Source organism: Podarcis erhardii (assembly GCF_964252035.2).
Source record: "Podarcis erhardii genome assembly, chromosome: 4".
Classification (NCBI taxonomy): Eukaryota; Metazoa; Chordata; class Lepidosauria; order Squamata; family Lacertidae; genus Podarcis; species Podarcis erhardii.
In genome coordinates, this window is record NC_138508.1 from 56,827,132 (window position 1) to 56,845,258 (window position 18,127).

The following is an 18,127-nucleotide window of genomic DNA, read 5'->3' on the forward strand; positions in this document are numbered from 1 at the left end:
GGAAAAGAAGAAGATTTAAGCATTTTACTCATCAATTCAACTAATGTTTAATTCATTACATTGTCTGCTAGAGAGATTAAAAGAATGAACATTCATCATGAGGAGAGCGGCAGAAAGATCCAACCCCATGCACCAGCCCTAATTTACAAGAGGCTCCAGTCCCAGTTTCTTGATACAGGATGTTGTAGAAAGAAGGCTTAAGTCACGAGTACAAACTGCAAAGAAACTACTGGGACACAAATGCCACTATTGACAAGTCCTTTAGGGAAAGGGAAATGAATGATCTGTTTAAGATGGACTATCTTGGCACATATTGTCATCATATCGCAAAGAATACATATTTCATCATTCTGCTAATGGCACCTTTCTATTGCAAAATTTGCATTTTACCATATACAGATATTGTGTGTGTGTGTGCGCGCACGCAGCGTGCTATCTATCTATCTATCATCTATCATCTATCATCTATCTATATCTATCTATCTATCTATCTATCTATCTATCTATCTATCATCATCATCTATCTATCTATCATCTATCTATCTAATATGTGCAGCTCTTTGTCCAGTAGTGGCAGTGATGGTGGGGTACCATTTACCCTTCTTCCGAAAAACCATCCATGACTTTATTTTGGGATGTTAAACTACCCCAAGACACATATTAATTCAGCTCGGGGTAGAAAAATAGTTGTTAATACTGTCTATGTTTGTTCTATCATGTCTATTGGAAAAATAACATACTGTGGTAAAAAAAGAAGTTGTCTCAAATGGTTTTTCAAGTAAAACTGATCCGGGGAAGCAAATTCAAGTGATCTTCTCCTGACACAACACTCGTGGCTTTGGGGAGGGCATTCCATCACCCCAACATATGGTGGAAGTCAGTTTGGAACAGAAAATCACCCTAGTGAAGATATATGTGGCCTTTTTGTTTTGTTTCCCTGAATGAAGGTTAAATATATATTTTCTCTCAAAATGCACACTTTGATACCATTAAACTGCTGAAAACTGTATTATAACAGATATGTGAATCTCTGTTGGAGATGCATATTAGTTCCAGAGATTATTCATATTTTTTTTATAACACACTCCACAAAAGGTTGAATTCCTAACGCATCCTTGCTACCACGTTACTGCCACAGGAAACAGATCTACAGTGGGATGGCAGCCTCTTACTACCAGCAAAATTAGATGAGATTACCATGGAGTTCATGAGTAATTGTTTTCCTGTTTGTTTTTAAAAGCTAACTGACAACATATATAAATAGAACTAAATGACTATGCTCCTTGAATAAAGCTAGGGAGCTGTCCAGAAGTTTCAACACCTGGAGTACCTTGTACTAAGCAGCAGGTACTGTCCAGAAGATTGCCAGGCCAGGATCATGTTTGTTCATTTTCCCACCAGATGTTTTTGATTCCAACTCCCATCTGCATGGCCAACGCTCAGGATGATGCAAGTTGTAGTCCCTCAACATCTGGAGGGTCGCAGTTTTTCCATCCCTGCCACTGCTCAAAGCTTTGACATAATGACTTAACTGTTACCTTTACATTCAATGTAAACTATTGTTAGCTCCCAAACTGAGAACGTGTGATGCATTAGAGAGGAAGAAAAGGACAAACTGTGCAAGTTTATAAGGCTCTTCCAATTTTCTAACCATGGAGAGGCAGACCAACAGCTTTACATCTGTGTTGGGCCTGTAACATTCCTACCCATTCTAATTACTTTTCCTTTTATGTTCAAAGAGTATTTTAAGTATGGAAGCACTGATGATAGGAAAAAAGATACTGGTCTGCACTTGGGGCAAAAATTAGCTATAGTTCATCAAAATGTGCTTGCAGGGTGCTGATGTTATGCGTTGTGAACACAACTATCTAGAATCTTATCAACTGTTCACCTTAGGGAACTACATGTTCATAGATTATGGTGTTGAACAAAGGGAGAAATAATTCAGATACAGTTCCGTGAAACACCTGAGCATCCATCTGCTGATTTCATTTGGCAGAACTGATCTAATAGGTGGGAGGGGGAGGAGATAAGACAGAGAGACTTACAAGGTCAGGGGAATAACAGAGTTCCCCTCAAAAGGAATCAATATAACATTTTCTGTAGGCAAAAAAAAAAAAAAAGCAGTTGAACAACTTTATAAATGCTCAATGGTTGTGTGAGTCACTGTTTGCGCAAGACCAAACAAGCCATCAGCATTACCTCTTATGGAAAGGGAAGGCCACATATCTGCACATATACATGTTGTGATCTGTACATAACCATGTGTGTGTTCTACTGTGTACATGCCCATTGTCAGGCTGGGTCATGGAATCAGAACCTTGGTTCATCTCAGAGGACTGGGGCCTGGCAAAATCCTAGTGGACCCCGGGAAATATTTTTCTTTGCCTTCCCCAAACCCCTTGTCTCAATTGAATGTTGCATGACACGAAACACAGACATCCTGGCTTCAACTGCAATAGAACAGCTAGGGAATAGCAAACTGGCAACTTCAAAGGAAGGGCTTTAGAATGCAGGCCTTGAAGGATTCTTATCTAGTCCTGTTGGCAGAGCACTTTCCCTGGCTAGAGGTGAATTTCTCACATTTATACATTAGATCAAGGGCTGTTTATCTGTAGGGTGTTAAGATAGTCAGAGCCAGCCTGCACATCAGCCCAGGAGCTGGGAGGTGAGCCAACATTCGGACCCTTACCATTTCCCCCCAAGAGAGAAAGAATGACATTTTCACAACCCACCATCTTTCATTTTGACGTCATTAAAAAAACTGCAAGAGGTATGTTTAAGTAGTTAGCCTTTGAATTGTTAATTAGTCGTTTTGAGCTCTGTCACTCTCTGCTCACAACAGTGGCGTAGCGTGGGGGGTGCAGGGGGGGCCGGCCGCACCGGGCGCAACATCTGGGGTTAGGGCAAATCCACGGGTTAGGGGGCTCAAATCCATGGGTTAGGGGTCGCAAATTACTTGCCTTGCCCCGGGTGCTGACAACCCACGCTACGCCACTGGCTCACAAAGAAAGCTTTTGTTGAATTTAAGACGAAGTAGCCTTGGATAGGAATGTCTGTTGCTTCAAGTTGGGAGCTGAGAGGGTGGTATGTGAGTACCCTTAGAATAGCACCTGTTACTTTTTAGCAAAAGATGCTGTCCCTTTCTGGGAGATGGGTGTTTGGAGGATCCAGTGAGCAGTTAGCCCTCACAGGATCCATTCAGGCACTCGCAACACCATTTAGCAAAATCTAGGTGGCGACAATTATAGCATCTAACCCATGGGTAGGCAAACTAAGGCCCGGGGGCTGGATCTGGCCCAATCACCTTCTAAATCCGGCCCGCGGACGGTCCGGGAATCAGTGTGTTTTTACATGAGTCCCTTTATTTAAAATGCATCTCTGGGTTACTTGTGGGGCCTGCCTGGTGTTTTTACAGGAGTAGAATGTGTACTTTTATTTAAAATGCATCTCTGGGTTATTTGTGGGGCATAGGAATCCGTTCATTTGCCCCCCAAAAAATATAGTCCGGCCCCCCACAAGGTCTGAGGGACAGTAGACCAGCCCCCTGCTGAAAAAGTTTGCTGACCCCTGATCTAAGCTTTTGAGATTGCATACACTAAGCTTTTGAGATTGTATACACACTTCCCTAGGAGTAAACTTCACTAATCTCAGTGGAACTTACTTCTGGTTTAGACATGTGGAGGATTCTGCTGAAATTCTCACTGACACTGACAGGGGCAGGCTTGTAGTTTAATACAGCATTTACTACATAACAGGTGGGTCCTCTCTGGTAACCACTGGATTATCCCATCTGTTATCACTTCAAATATCTGAAGGCCAAAAAAAATTAATGGAATTGAATAGTCAATTAAACGTGCTTTGAAACTGCAGCATATGCCGCAAACAGATTATCAACCACCCAATTTATGCTTTATATAGCCACTTAGTAGCAATTTACTCCACATCAAAGAAATGCTTATTACTAGTTGATTCTTTTGATTAATAACATATTTAGCATTAATCATCTATAAGCTATTCACCTTATAGTTTTGCTGAGCACTGTGGATCAGGCATCACCTAACATTCCAGAGTTATTAATGCCTAAGTTATGTAATTATTAGTATTAGTACTTAATACTGCCCTTCATTATTAGTATTAGTACTTAATACTGCCCTTCACAGGGTGGGATACAATTTTTAAAAAATCATTAATATTGAAAAACACAATAACATTAGAACAAAACAACTTAAAATTCTAACTGGTGATTTGCTCCATATTGCAGACAAGCCTCCTGGATCTATTCACTCTAGTATAACATACATAGAGATTTTCAAAATATCAAGAGGTCTGGCATACTTTTAAATAATTAATACCAAATACTAGCAAATGGGCCATACTTTGCAGATATAGTGATAGTTTGATTGGGTATTCACAGATATATTTTATTAAATGTCTATCAGATCATCAAGCAATCATTTTTATACATAATTTAAAATTTAAAAATAAAGGCATAATATTAATTTAAATTAAGAAAACTATCAAAGGATTTTAATAGTAGCCACCACCATGCTGACTTTTTCATACTCCTCCATGATTTCTGCAATATTATCCACACAAGACACACAATCACCTTTCTTTCTAAGCAAAGGAGTTTGTCCCTTTGGCTTGCACTCCCAGTGCATCAGCACATTTAGTTGTCTATAATGATGGTCACTCTGTGAGTACAACCAATGAATGGGCTGATATCCAGCAAATCCTTCAGAATATATCTGCTTTTTTACTATATATATATATATTACTATATATTACTTTTTACTTCCTCCCTAAATGTTGTTCCTAAGCAAGTATGAATATGAAACTTGTATTTCATATATTGTTTTCCCCTACACCAAGTTAATTCCAGTTAAAATCCCATGCAAAATAACTCTTAGTCACTTAGAACAATTTGTTCAACTCTAATCTTTTGATGCCGTTCCTCATCAGGTGTTACAAGGTGGATATGCAGTGTAAAATAATCTCTTTTCTCCAAGCCCTGTTTATTTATCTAGGTCTCATCTTACTGGGTCCATTTGCCACTGACAAAACCTACTAATTGCAAAGTAAACACAACACAAAGGCTCCCATCATTGCAGATGTTAAGGGTATTTGCTCTTCTCTCACTGATCAGCTCCTCATTCACTTAAAAGCAGAAGTGACCGTCACCATACAACCATTCCGAATAGGTTCCTACAATGACTTAAACAGGTGGCATTTCTGTTTTGTTTTTAATGTATTCTTATTAAAGCATTTCTGTTGACACGTGCCCTCTCTCCTTACCCAAAGGACTCGGCATATACAAAATTTATTCTAAACAAAGGAGGCAGGGGAGGAAAATGGTATTCTCTGTTTTGTGTAGATTTCATATGAACATATGGAACATGCATGCATAAAGGTGTACCCCGAACAGCAGACTTTCTTGCAGACTCCTGCAGATGTGCGCTTGGGCTGAAGTCTCCAACTCTAGAATCTGTCTCATGGCCAAGTCACCATGTGGTTAATGTAAGGAGTCCTGGGCACAGAGCCTCAGGGGGTGCTTCAGGGGATGCCGCTACTATGATTTAGAGGTGGGGGTGCCATATTTTGGCGACACACCAGGCACCACTGTAATTTGAGACTCCAAGGTCCACTACTGAAGATAAGACCCTCATTCTCCCCCCCCCCACTCTCCTCCCCCCTGGGGCCAGGGGGAGGCGGGGGAAATCTAATCCCAATTTATTCCATTTATTCAATGCCGAGCACATCCATGCCTTACTATTTGGTGAGCTGGTTGGTTCACTGTTGCTCCATTTAATCAGCTATTTGCACAAAACCTTATTTTGGGGACCACCAAAATAATTCCCGCAGAGGCACATCTGCCTCCAGAGGTCTTCCCTGGCGCTCACAGGGTCCTCTCCTCCTATTAAAACAAGGCATCAAAGAAGCATTCTATCCTAACCAATGAAATAGGTTGTGGTGTATGTGGGGTGTGTTTGTACCCATGACAGTTTCTCCAAATTGCAAAACTGCTCAGAAAAGTTGACAACACCTGTTGAAGCTGGTGTGTGCTTGGTTTGGCACCAAAAGCCATTTTCCTCCCACAGCAAAGAGCAGCTTTGGGGTGTGGCTTGTGTTTCTGCAGTTCCCATCAAGATCATAGTAGAGAGATAATGGTTAGATCCCCTTTCCCTGTCTACTGCAGCCCTGACTTTGATCAGGCGCCACTAGATTTCCTACATAATACAAAATGAAATCCTCAAAGATGTGAAATGTGATGGTACATTTAACATATCATGTAGTTTGGTGCTTAGAAAGCCTAATATTGGGGTGAATCATTCCCCAAACTTTTATCTGGAACAGCAGGGACAGGGGGCGGATTCAAAAAGGCCAAAAAAACCCACCCCAAAACATTTACTAAACATTTTTATTGCTTCAATGCTGATAGAGTTTATTCTCCTTGCTGCTGCTGCTTTCCAGGGTCATTTCCCTTCTCCTTTGCAGTCCTAGTCCTGGTCTTCTTTTGTCAACACTGCTATTGAATCCAACTGGCTATGGCAACCCATGTGATTTTGTTTCCAGGTCCAATACATCCTTAACAAAATTAGGTACATCAAACATAGCTAACAGGAATAGACAGCAAAGCAGAAAAAAGGGGAGCAAATACAATATAAACATGTCTGCAACAAGCGCCAACTGCACACACAGACACATACGGTCCATTTCTACATTCATGCAAATGAGTAACAGGATGTGCCAGAAGATGCTCTACTGTTTTACTGCAACTGACTAGCATGGCTATTTCTTCCATGTACAGTGGTACCTCAGGTTAAGTACTTAATTCGTTCCAGAGGTCCGTACTTAACCTGAAACTGTTCTTAACCTGAAGCACCACTTTAGCTAATGGGGCCTCCTGCAGCGGCTGCGGTGCAATTTCTGTTCTCATCCTGAAGCAAAGTTCTTAACCTGAAGCACTATTTCTGGGTTAGCGGAGTCTGTAACCTGAAGCATATGTAAACTGAGGTACCACTGTAATCTGTAAATGGATTTTGTATAATCTTTGGGTCGGGGACAGAGGGTGGCGCTTGGGGGGGAATTGTCATCGCGCCACTCCTTGGTGTGTGGAGTGCCTCAGGGTGCGATTCTCTCCCCGATGCTTTTTAACATCTTTATGCGCCCCCTCGCCCAGTTTGTCCGGAGTTTTGGGCTGGGCTGCCATCAGTATGCTGATGACACCCAACTCTATCTGTTGATGGATGGCCATCCTGACTCAGCCCCAGACACACTGATCAGATGCTTGGAAGCTGTGGCTGGATGGTTACGTGGGAGCCGGTTGAAGTTAAATCCTTTGAAGACAGAGGTCCTCTGGCTGGGACGGGACAATATGGGATTGAGGGGGCAACTCCCATCTCTTGCGGGGGTGCAATTAGTGCCAGCACCATCCGTTAAGAGTTTGGGTGTAATCTTCGATACCTCCCTCTCCATGGAGGCGCAGATTGCAGCTATTACAAAGGCGGCATTTTTTCATCTCCGCCAAGCTAAGCAGTTGGCTCCTTACCTCTCTCGCCCTGACCTAGCCACTGTGATCCACGCGACGGTCACCTCCAGACTGGATTATTTTAACTCGCTCTACGTGGGGCTGCCCTTGAGACTGACCCAAAAACTCCAGCGGGTGCAGAATGCCACAGCGAGACTCCTTACGGGGTCTTCGCTGCGAGATCACATTCATCTGGTGCTATACCAGCTGCACTGGCTCCCGGTGGAGTACAGGATCAGGTTTAAGGTGCTGGTTTTAACCTTCAAAGCCCTATACGGCCTAGGACCCTTGTACCTATGGGACCGCCTCTCCTGATATGCCCCACAGAGGAACTTACGGTCTTCAAATAAAAACATCTTGAAGGTCCCAGGCCACAGAGAGGTTAGGCTGGCCTCAACTAGAGCCAGGGCTTTTTCGGCTGCGGCTCCAACCTGGTGGAACGCTCTGTCACAAGAGACTAGGGCCCTGCAGGACTTGACATCTTTCCGCAGGGCCTGCAAGACATAGCTGTTCCCCCAGGCCTTTGGTCAGGGCGCAGCCTCACTCCCTCCTTTGGCAATCTTTACAAAACTTTAGTTTATGGTTGCCATCAATTTTGATTTTAATTTTTATAATGTTTTTATAATGTTGCACTACTTTAGTGTTGTTAGCCGCCCTGAGCCCGGCTTCGGCTGGGGAGGGCGGGATATAAATAAAAATTATTATTATTATTATTATTATTATTATTATTATTATTATTGATCACCAACAGGCTAGGGTAATCAAAAACCTCCCAATAAATTACTTAAGGGTACAGTTAAGCCACTATATTCTTCAATAATCTCAACAAAGATTTTTGCACAATGATGTTGCACAACCTGCTAGCTTTTCACCCATTTTAGATCTCCAGTGCTGGGTTTTTAGAAAAAGCACATCATTTTAAAATTAAATAAAACCACTTGAAACTTTTGTTTTGAAATCACCACTGTAAGGATGGTGGTGGAAGGATAGTATATCGTGTCTAAATATTTCATGGCATGACAGTTGTAGATGAAATGATGGGGCGGGGGCAGAAATTGCCATTTTCCTGATAGTCAGTTGGAGTGCTGAGTACAGCTGGTTGCCCCTGGCGCACAAAACCGACAAGGCTGTAACTCTAAGGGATTCATACCATTAATTGCACCAGGATGACAGCTCCTAAGAATGATATATGAATGCCTGCAGGAATGGTTAGCTCTGGCAAACCAGACCAATATAACTGAATGTCTTTAATTGGCATCTCAGCAGCAGTAAAGAGATAAAACATGATGTAAACGAACCAACAGTCTGTCCAAGAAAGTGGTGAGCACACAATCTTCCACCTTTGCTACAACGACTTATCAAGCTCAATAATTTATTTAATATTCTGCTGTCTATATAACGCTACATCTGGAAATATTGTGGAATTGGAAAGCGTTCTGCATTTAGTCTGCAGCATTGTAGCAAGGCAACTGATATACAGAGGGAGGGAAACAACACTGTCGTCTTGCAACAGATATATTAGTTTCCTTAGCTACCTCAAAAGCTGATTATACAGGGCAGCTTTGTCACCCAGGTCCAAGAATCCCTATTGGAACCATTTTGTTGATTTACCTTCAATTTAGGGAGACTGTTTATATACCTACGGTATCTTCTTTAAACACGGTGTTGCTATAAGATATTTGTGCAGCTTGGACATGAACAAGCTCTCTCAGGCTGGGACTGGCAATTACAGCAAAAGTAGAAAACAGTGGAGGCCTAGGTGACTTAAACCTTTACATCCCAGTGCTACCATCACATTGTAGATGCCAGTTACTCATTTTTTAAATCATTTTTATTAAATCTCCACAAATATTCCAAAACATTTATAGTCATATAACAACCCATCCACCCCGCCCCCCAACCCCCCCCAACCCAACCCAACAAAGGCCATTTACTCATAGCTCTGCTCTGTGTGAGCCCATGAATTCCCTTGGCAGCTATTGGTCCAGGCATGGTGAAATCAGAGCTCTTGTTCTTTCTCCCTCTTGTTTCTCTCCAACAGTTACTGTGGGATCTACCCCTGTTCCCTTTTCTCCTCTTTGTTTCCCCCGCCCCATCTGGAATGGTGGAAAGTTCATGGCCTTCCCACCGCAGTGGTACCTATTTATCTACTTGCATTGGCATGCTTTCAAACTGCTAGGTTGACAGAAGCTGGGAAAGAGCAACGGGAGCTTACCCCATTGCATGGATTCGAACCGCCAACTTCCCGACTGGCAAGACCAAGGGGCTCAGTGGTTTAGACCACAGTGCCACCCATGTCCGTGTTTTATATACATCTAACAATTATTCTAATATCAGCAACTGTTTTACTGTTCGCAAATTATTTGCACAGTTTGACATGGCAAAAAAGAAAAAAGCATTTTACTAGCATCCAATATTATTCCCAGTGGGGGGGGGAACAACCACATATCATTCAACCCTATTCCTTGTCCTTTTAGCTACATTAGGCTAATTGTATGTGCAATCTTCACTGCCATGTCAGGTCATTTGGAATGATATCATCCACAGCCATGTGGCAAGGACCAATTTCACAGCCTTACTAAAGGTTCTTTTTTCTGGGTCATCGATGCATGGCAACAAATTCATCAGAAGATAAGAGAGAAGTATTTCATTTTATACAATGCTAAGAAGCAAACAGTATCCTTTTATGTTCAGGGTTGAGAAAAAAACACCACATTAGCTATTGAGAATTTCCAAATCAAACAGCCAGTTTTCACAACAGGTCACATGTAAACAGTATCCCACTCCAAACAATAAAATAATGTGTTCTGTTATTAGGTAGATTAAAAAAAACAACCTTCCCACACAGTATTCTGTTTAGTGATAGAACACTGTGTATCTGCAGTGCTCATATAATTTGGCTCCCAGCTGAGTCAAAGCTGTTGCCTTATTGCTTTAACATTTACACCTTGCCTTTCAATACCAATGACACTCCCAGGGCAACTTACAAAAAAAATACAGACTCGGAAACCAAGTAAAAGAAAAGAGCACCAGGAATGGTCACATGCATGATGTAAGGGAGGTGTGGGGCATCTTTCACCCTTCCAGATGTTGATGAACTACAGCAAGCACAGCCAATGGCCAGGGATGAAGGGAATTGCGGTTCAGCAACATCTGCAGGGCCAAAAGGTTCTTCACCTTGAGGCACAACATTTCATCCAGAATCTGGCAGTTCCTGGGGAATTTGAAAATGGTGAGTTCTTTTAAATCTCCTGATTTTCAAGCTTTATTATGAGGACTTTGAGGGACGGATGGACTGGAACATCTTTCCTTAACAAAAAAAAAAAAAAGCAAGTCTTGGCCTCTGAAGGTAAGTGGCAGGATTCACATTTCTGCCTGCTATCCATTTTTGTGGACAGAAGTGAAGTTCTTTCCCAACTTGGCCAACTATGAGGCTGTCCACATAGAATGGGAAGCAGAACTTGATCAGACTCTAAGAGGTGTCCTGGTTCACAACCTCCAGCACAACCTGCTTCTCCCTCAAGTTCATGTGAACAATGTATGAATAGAAAGATCTCACAGCACATGATATACATTTGGAAGCAGATCTTGAGAACTGCTTTGGCTGGCAAAGTCATGCTCTTCCATTTCCTATATTACATTGTGCTACACTGACAATCCATGCGGAGAAGAAAGTAATGTGTGAACTGGTTGTTCTTTGTACACCTGAAAGAGCAAACAAAAACCATTCAACCAATCAAGACTCCCAAGCAAGACCAAATTATTTCCTATAATATTTCTTTTACTGTCATTTTCAATTAGGTCTCACCAGACCACCCTCTTTCAGTTGCTACCCAAGTAAGTGTTCATTTTATTTGTTTCTGCTTGCTAAAGACCCAGCCATTATAATGCAAATGTGCCTTCATAGCCACTGGGCAATTCACATTTCTTCTCTCTTCGCAATAAATTATTCTTATTAAATTACAAACAAGAGCCTAAGGCTATGTATTTGATACCCAGAGGCTATTTAAGACTTACAAGTGCCTGGCAACTAGGGAATTTCACAAAAGTCCTCACATATGTTATATTTAAAATCAACAGAAGTGATAACACATTTTATTGCAAAGGCTGCCACCCGTTCTGCAAACTTATTTATTTATTGTAAAGTTTTATGAGGGCACAAAGCCACAGTTTATAGCCTTTATTGCTCTTTTAAATTCTGTACAGTTTGCAATGCCATTTTATAACCTGAGAAATAATGGTGTTATCCTTATGGGTTTTCCCCAATTCTTCTGAACTGAGCAAGCATGGTCACTACTTACAGAAACGGATAACAACCCATGGCCACCCCCTGGCGAACCCCCCTTCCCTTTCTTACTGCACTTCACAAATGGTGTTCTGCATATCGTGTTTATATCCCTGTCGCAGCTGAAAAATCTGAAACTGGGGTGCCTTAATGGCTCTCGCACTGGATGAAGAGAAGATTAATCTTGGTATAACTTTTTAAAAACAAAAATTCCACATCTGAAACAGTCCCTTAGTGCTTAGTCCTTGACAGAGGATATTATAGCATGTTACAAGCACGTCCGTACTAGGGGTATCAGTTTTGGTTTCTCTTAGTTTCTCATTTATACAATCTGAAATTCAGTTCTCCACATTTTTATAACTTTTTTTTTTTTTTTAAAAGTCTTCATTAAAATTTATAAGCATTTCAGTGCTAATTTCTCCTTATATGTGGACATTTTATGCACATGTTTGGAAATCAAATTTCCTTAATATAATATAAAATAATAATAATAATAATAATAATAATAATAATAATAATAATATGATGTTTATCATTTGTACCCCGCCTATCTGACTGGGTAGCCCCTGACAGCCTGGGCAGCTTCCAACAGATATAAAAACATAATAAAACACCAAACATTCAAAACTTCCCTATACAGGGCTCCCTATACATGTCTTCTAAGAGTTGTATAGTTATTTATCTCCTTGACATCTGATGTGAGGGTGTTCCACAGGGTAGGCGCCACTACCGAGAAGGCCCTGTGCCTGGTTCCCTGTAACTTCACTTCTTGCAATGAGGGAAACCTTCAAAGGTTGCCCCACGTAGAGCGCATTGCAATAATCGAAGAGGTAGATAACCAGAGCATGTACCACTCTGATGAAACAATGCACAGGCAGGTAGGGGCTCAGCTGCCATAACATATAAAGAATGCATCTTTATATATTATTTCCACTAATATATGCATTACATGCACATGTTACCCAAATATACGCAGTTCTGTGAAGATTTGGCTGCAGAACTGCAATGCAAAATTTGGAAAAGTGCAAATTTTGAAGTATGGCTGTGTTTCATAGAATCACAGATTTGTAGAGTTGGAAGGGATCATAGGGGCCATCTAGTCCACCCCCCTGCAAGGCAGGAATCTTTTGCTCAATGTGGGGCTCAAACCTACAACCCTGAGTGAGATTAAGAGTCTCATGCTCTACCAGCTGAGCTACAGCAAAGACCGCTAAACCCGGGAGCAGCAATACTTTTCATTCATAACAATTCTGCAACACTATCAGGCCTGTGGGTTAACGTCTCAAAATGTGAAGCTTTATGCTTCAACATACCACCGAAGACCCCAAAAGCATTCACCAAAGTCACAGGCATTAGACTCTGCCACTCAAAGCTTATTTAGGAATAATTATAACAAAACCAAAAAACCAAAATCTTAACAGACTCTATTCACTAAACTATTCCCCTGTATGGTGGACAATCCTTCAAAACTTGGAAAAAATGGGGCAAACCCTATTTTCCCCTTCCAGACTGATTGGCAATGGTAAAAATGATGATCCTATCAAAATTATGAAGGTGGCATTCATTAATTATTTTCCTGCAAAAGACCCAGGATAATGTCAAACTCCTGTACTTCCCCATTATGGATGGGAGATGTGGGCATCCCAAACCTGGAGCTATCTTTTATTGCTAACCAAGTAAAATATGTCATTATTTTTTATTTTAGACGATACCTTAAAACAATGGATCCAATTGAAACCAGAACTAATTGAGGGAATTCCAACCTCTGCATACGCCTCCTTTTTAGAACTGGCTTAAACATTAAAAGCAGATTCACACAAACCATGCTTCCTTTCCCCACTGACACCCTTCACCTTCCACGCTTCACAACAGACAATTTGATGTGGCCGGATAGAGAGCAAAAGATCTATACTGGTTATGTGACTTTTATAATGAAAGTACACCCAGTGGCGTAGCGTGGGTTGTCAGCAAGGCAAGTAATTTGCGCCCCCTAACCCGTGGATTTGCGCCCCCTAACCCTAACCCCCAGATGTTGCGACCGGTGCGACCGGCCCCCACTGCACCCCCCACGCTACGCCACTGAGTACACCACTTCTGAGGTGCTTTCCTTGGTTGTATCACTACTTGTGAGCCACCCACTATGCTTCCACTCTGATCAGGCTCACTTTACACACACATACGCACATGCGTGCACGCGCGCACACACACACACACACACACACACACACACACACAGCATTTAGGTGGGACCCAGGGCTTATGTGCAGTCTGAAGAATTGCTTTTGGTTTAGCTTTGCATCTTGAATGTGTACAATTAAAGACAGAAAATGATCCACGCTAAAATGCAAGCTTTGAGCTTCACAGGTCTGCTGGTGTGAACAGAGAGCAGAATAAGTTTTTAAAAAATTAGAAAGCTCTTTGTCCAACAATAAATATTATTAGAATGAATAAACCCTGCAGGAATTGGTCAGACTAAAGAGAAAATCGCAATTCATTTGCATATGATCAAGAGCACAGGAAAAAAGAAGCCTGCTCCCCCTACTATGTCCCAAATAGATTATTCCAAATATGTTAAGCCGCTTTCAAGAAATCTAGGTAACTCTAGAAAGATTATGCAAATAATTATTTCTCTTCCACTACTTTTTGGTGAAGGATTCACACCATTTTTAAAGCTCCGAGCCCCATCCTTCCACTATCTCTACCAGACAGCTGGCAACTGTATCTAAAGGATTATGCATAATATGCATGTGAGCCCATGAAGCAAATACATTTATTCAGAGCTGAAAAGAAGAAATGCTATAGTCCTCCAGGGATAGAGCAGAGATTCTTAAATAAATTTTCATCATTCCTTTCCTCCTATCTTCATAAAGAGGTTAAGTGTCACAAAAAAGCCAATTAAAAATACATATGAAAAATTAAAAATACCTTCTGCTCCTCTTCCTACCCCTCCCCCCACAACAAAATGTAGGCTAAGCTACAGACTCTCTCTCATGGCTCCTGTCAATGCACACAACTGTCTCTTGTATAACTGGTAGTTACAGAAGAGGCACATCAAAACAAATTAGCATGCATTGGTTACAGTAAAAGTGTTTAAGGCTATAATCCTAGACACACTCGCTTGTGAGTATGCCTCACTAAAGTCACTGGAACTCACTTTTAAGTAGACATACATAAGATTGCACTGTAAAACTGATTTTTGGCATGTTCTTGGATCTTAGTGCTCATGGGCAGTTTCCAACTGAATGTCCGTGAGAGAAACTTTTCCAGGGTATAGTGCTACTGAAATTTAAAATACCCACCCCTACTTCATCAGCCTTAAATAAGAAAATTTATAGTTTCTAAATTTCAGCATCCCTTCTCCAGACCAATTCTGTGTTTAAGAAACAAACAAAACATCCCTCATTTTAAGCTCCCACTGGCACACTCTTTTGTATGTGAAAAGCATTCATGAAGAATACCAACATCCCAATATATGATGAAATAATGCTGAATAATATTCTAGTTATTCTATTGCAAATGTAATAAAGTGTACATGGAAAGGTACAGCAGCCATTCCATTAATAAATATTTGAGCTCTTAATCCAATTCAGCATCACAGTTCTTTTCTGAGAGATGTTTCAAAACATTGTCCTGATATTTTCAACTACCTCTGTAGAAGATGGCGACACCCTTGATACTTCCTGTGCCTTACTGCCACCTAAAGGTCAGGAGGGGTATTGCACTTTGTGTATGAATGTCCACGATACACTTGCACAGTACAGTGGTACCTCTGGTTACGAACCTAATTCGCTCCGGAGGTCCGTTCTTAACCTGAAACTGCAGGAGTGCAATTTCTTTTTCTCATCCTGAGGTAAAGTTCTTAACCTGAGGTACTACTTCCAAGTTAGCAGAATCTGTAACCCAAAGTGTTTGTAACCCGAGGTGTTTGTAACCCGAGGTAGCACTGTATTCTTCATTTCTTTATTTTCTCAATGGAGCTTCCAGGGTGATCAGTGACATAAAAACAGAAAATCAGCACCATGAAACAAGATCATTATGGCTGCCTGCTGGTATTAACAGCAAAAATAAGATTTAAAAGGGTTAATGGTAGAAAGTGTGCCTGAATAAAGAAGCCCTAAAACTGACAGGCCAACACAACTTTCCAAAGGAAATGTGTTCTGTAACTTGAGAACCACTACAAAGGAGGCTCTGTTCCTCATACTAGCCAATCGCATCTCAGATGGAGGCAGGACATGCAGCAAGGCCTCCTCTGAAGAAGAAAATATACAGGCAGAGGCAGCATCCAAGTCCCAAAATGGCATTAGAAGACTAAAACCAGCACTTTCCATTGGCCCCAGACATGTATTGGGAGCCAACAGAGTTGGCACAATTTAGACGTTGTATAATCACAGGAACAAGCTCCTGTCAAAAGCGAAGCATTTTTCACAAATAAAGCTTATGGTGAGCTTTCAAATGCAGCCTAACACAGAGCATGATGCAGTAATTATTTTATTTATTTATTAATTTTGTATACCACCCTTCATCCATAGAACTCAGGGCATTTCTCGACATAAAAATACAAGATACAAACACAAAATACATGATAAAACCAAGAAAACCCCCCACAAACCAATAAGCCGTCCTCCCTGCACCCACTCCCACAAACACATTTAAGGATATTAATCAACCAAATGCTTAACCTAACCTTTGCCTTGTGCTATCATGGGCAATTATACATGGGGCTGCATCTAATTTTGGTTCAGAAACTGCAGCTAGCACAGACTTCAGCAGCCAGATTATTAACTGGGACCAAGAAATCCAAGCAACATCAGTTCTGACCTATCTGCACCAGAAGAAGCCTGGTGGTTTCTGGACCCAGTTCCAAGGGCTGGTTTAGACCTATCAAGCCTTGGTTTTTTAAATAATTTTTATTAAGGTTTTCCAAATTAAAACAAATTAAATCCAATTTATAAACTTTTTCCAATAACTAGGACTTCCCCTCCCCACCCCCTCATGTATTCCAAATCTTCCAAATAAACAATTAGGTTCAACAAATTCTTATCCCCAAATTGCAATCATCCTCCATTACCCAGTTTAGCGTAATTCCCATCCCCCTAAGCTCGATCTATTCCCTTCCACGAGTTTCCCCCTTTAAAAAACGACAACATAGAATTAAATAATAATTTTACAACCTTTGGATTCCAACTTTCCCTCCCCTTTTTCCCTGTTACGTTCCTCCTAGCCCTCCATCTCTAATATCTTCCTGGAGTTCCCACATTACATTAAACACACATCCCTCTGATTCTTTGCCAGTCTTATTAATTGCGAATGTCCAATCATTTAATTACGAATGTCCAATCCTAAAAAAAAGTCTATCGAGAAGAGGGTCCATTTCTTCTATCCAGATTTTTATATCCAGGAGTAGAAACTCCAATTTTAATTCCATAAGCTTGTCAAATCTGGATATCCCAAATGTCCCCTTTCCCATTTCTGTCCAGTTCTTGTTGTTTCCTTATTCTTGTCGGCCATTCTCCTCCTTTTTGTTTCTCTGTTCTCCCACAGAAATGTTCTTTCTCCAAAAGTTTCTAATATCCCTGCAGAGGCTTGTTGTTCAGGAACAAAACATTACATCATGATCCTTTCATTTTCCAACAGATAGTTCCATTGTTTCCTATAGTGTGTAGACCTCTGTAGACAAAATAATGTTCCATTTCTGCAGTTTCCCAGGAGATTAAAAGTTCTATTCAACTGCACAAGTTTCCTGTCAAAAACACATGCAATATCCCTCAGCTCCTCTAGATGGATTCCCATAACAAAGTTCCCTTCCAAAGCCCATCCACCAGTCCAAATAGCTTGTTTATCCTTATTTAGACAATTTGAAACAATTTATACTCAACTTATATCAAATGTAACCGGCAAAGTCCATAACCAAGTCTCTGTTACATTCTTCCGTTTTGACAGCTCCTTGACGGCTGTCAAAACCTGTCAAAACCTCCGTTACTCTTCTCCAAGCATTTCCACGTGCTCTTCTCCAGGCATTTTCACGAATCGCTCCAGGGATTCCGGGGGGGGGGGTGTTGCTTTTTAATACAAATTCCACTTTTCTCCTCCGGCTCAATCTTATAAATTTCCCTCGTGAAGTTGCTAATTCGGTGAAATTAGGTTACTCTCGATCTTAGTTATCCATTCCTTTGTTTTGGCTCTTCTACAATTTAGGGGGGGCTGACTTCCTTTTTTCCACCTCCCCCGTTCGCTCCAAATTTTAAAAATTTGTCCCCTTTTTTTAGTCCATATTCCAATTTACTCACGGGTTCTTCTTTTAGATCCGAATT

The 18,127-nt window shown here is 41.1% G+C and overlaps 1 protein-coding gene across 1 annotated transcript in view; it reads right to left on the reverse strand.

Annotated features, from left to right (window-relative positions):
* The window catches only part of DSCAM (DS cell adhesion molecule), a 336,030-nt gene that overhangs the window by 233,344 nt on the left and 84,559 nt on the right, over nucleotides 1–18,127 (reverse strand). The gene's annotated exons all lie outside the window — the stretch shown is intronic.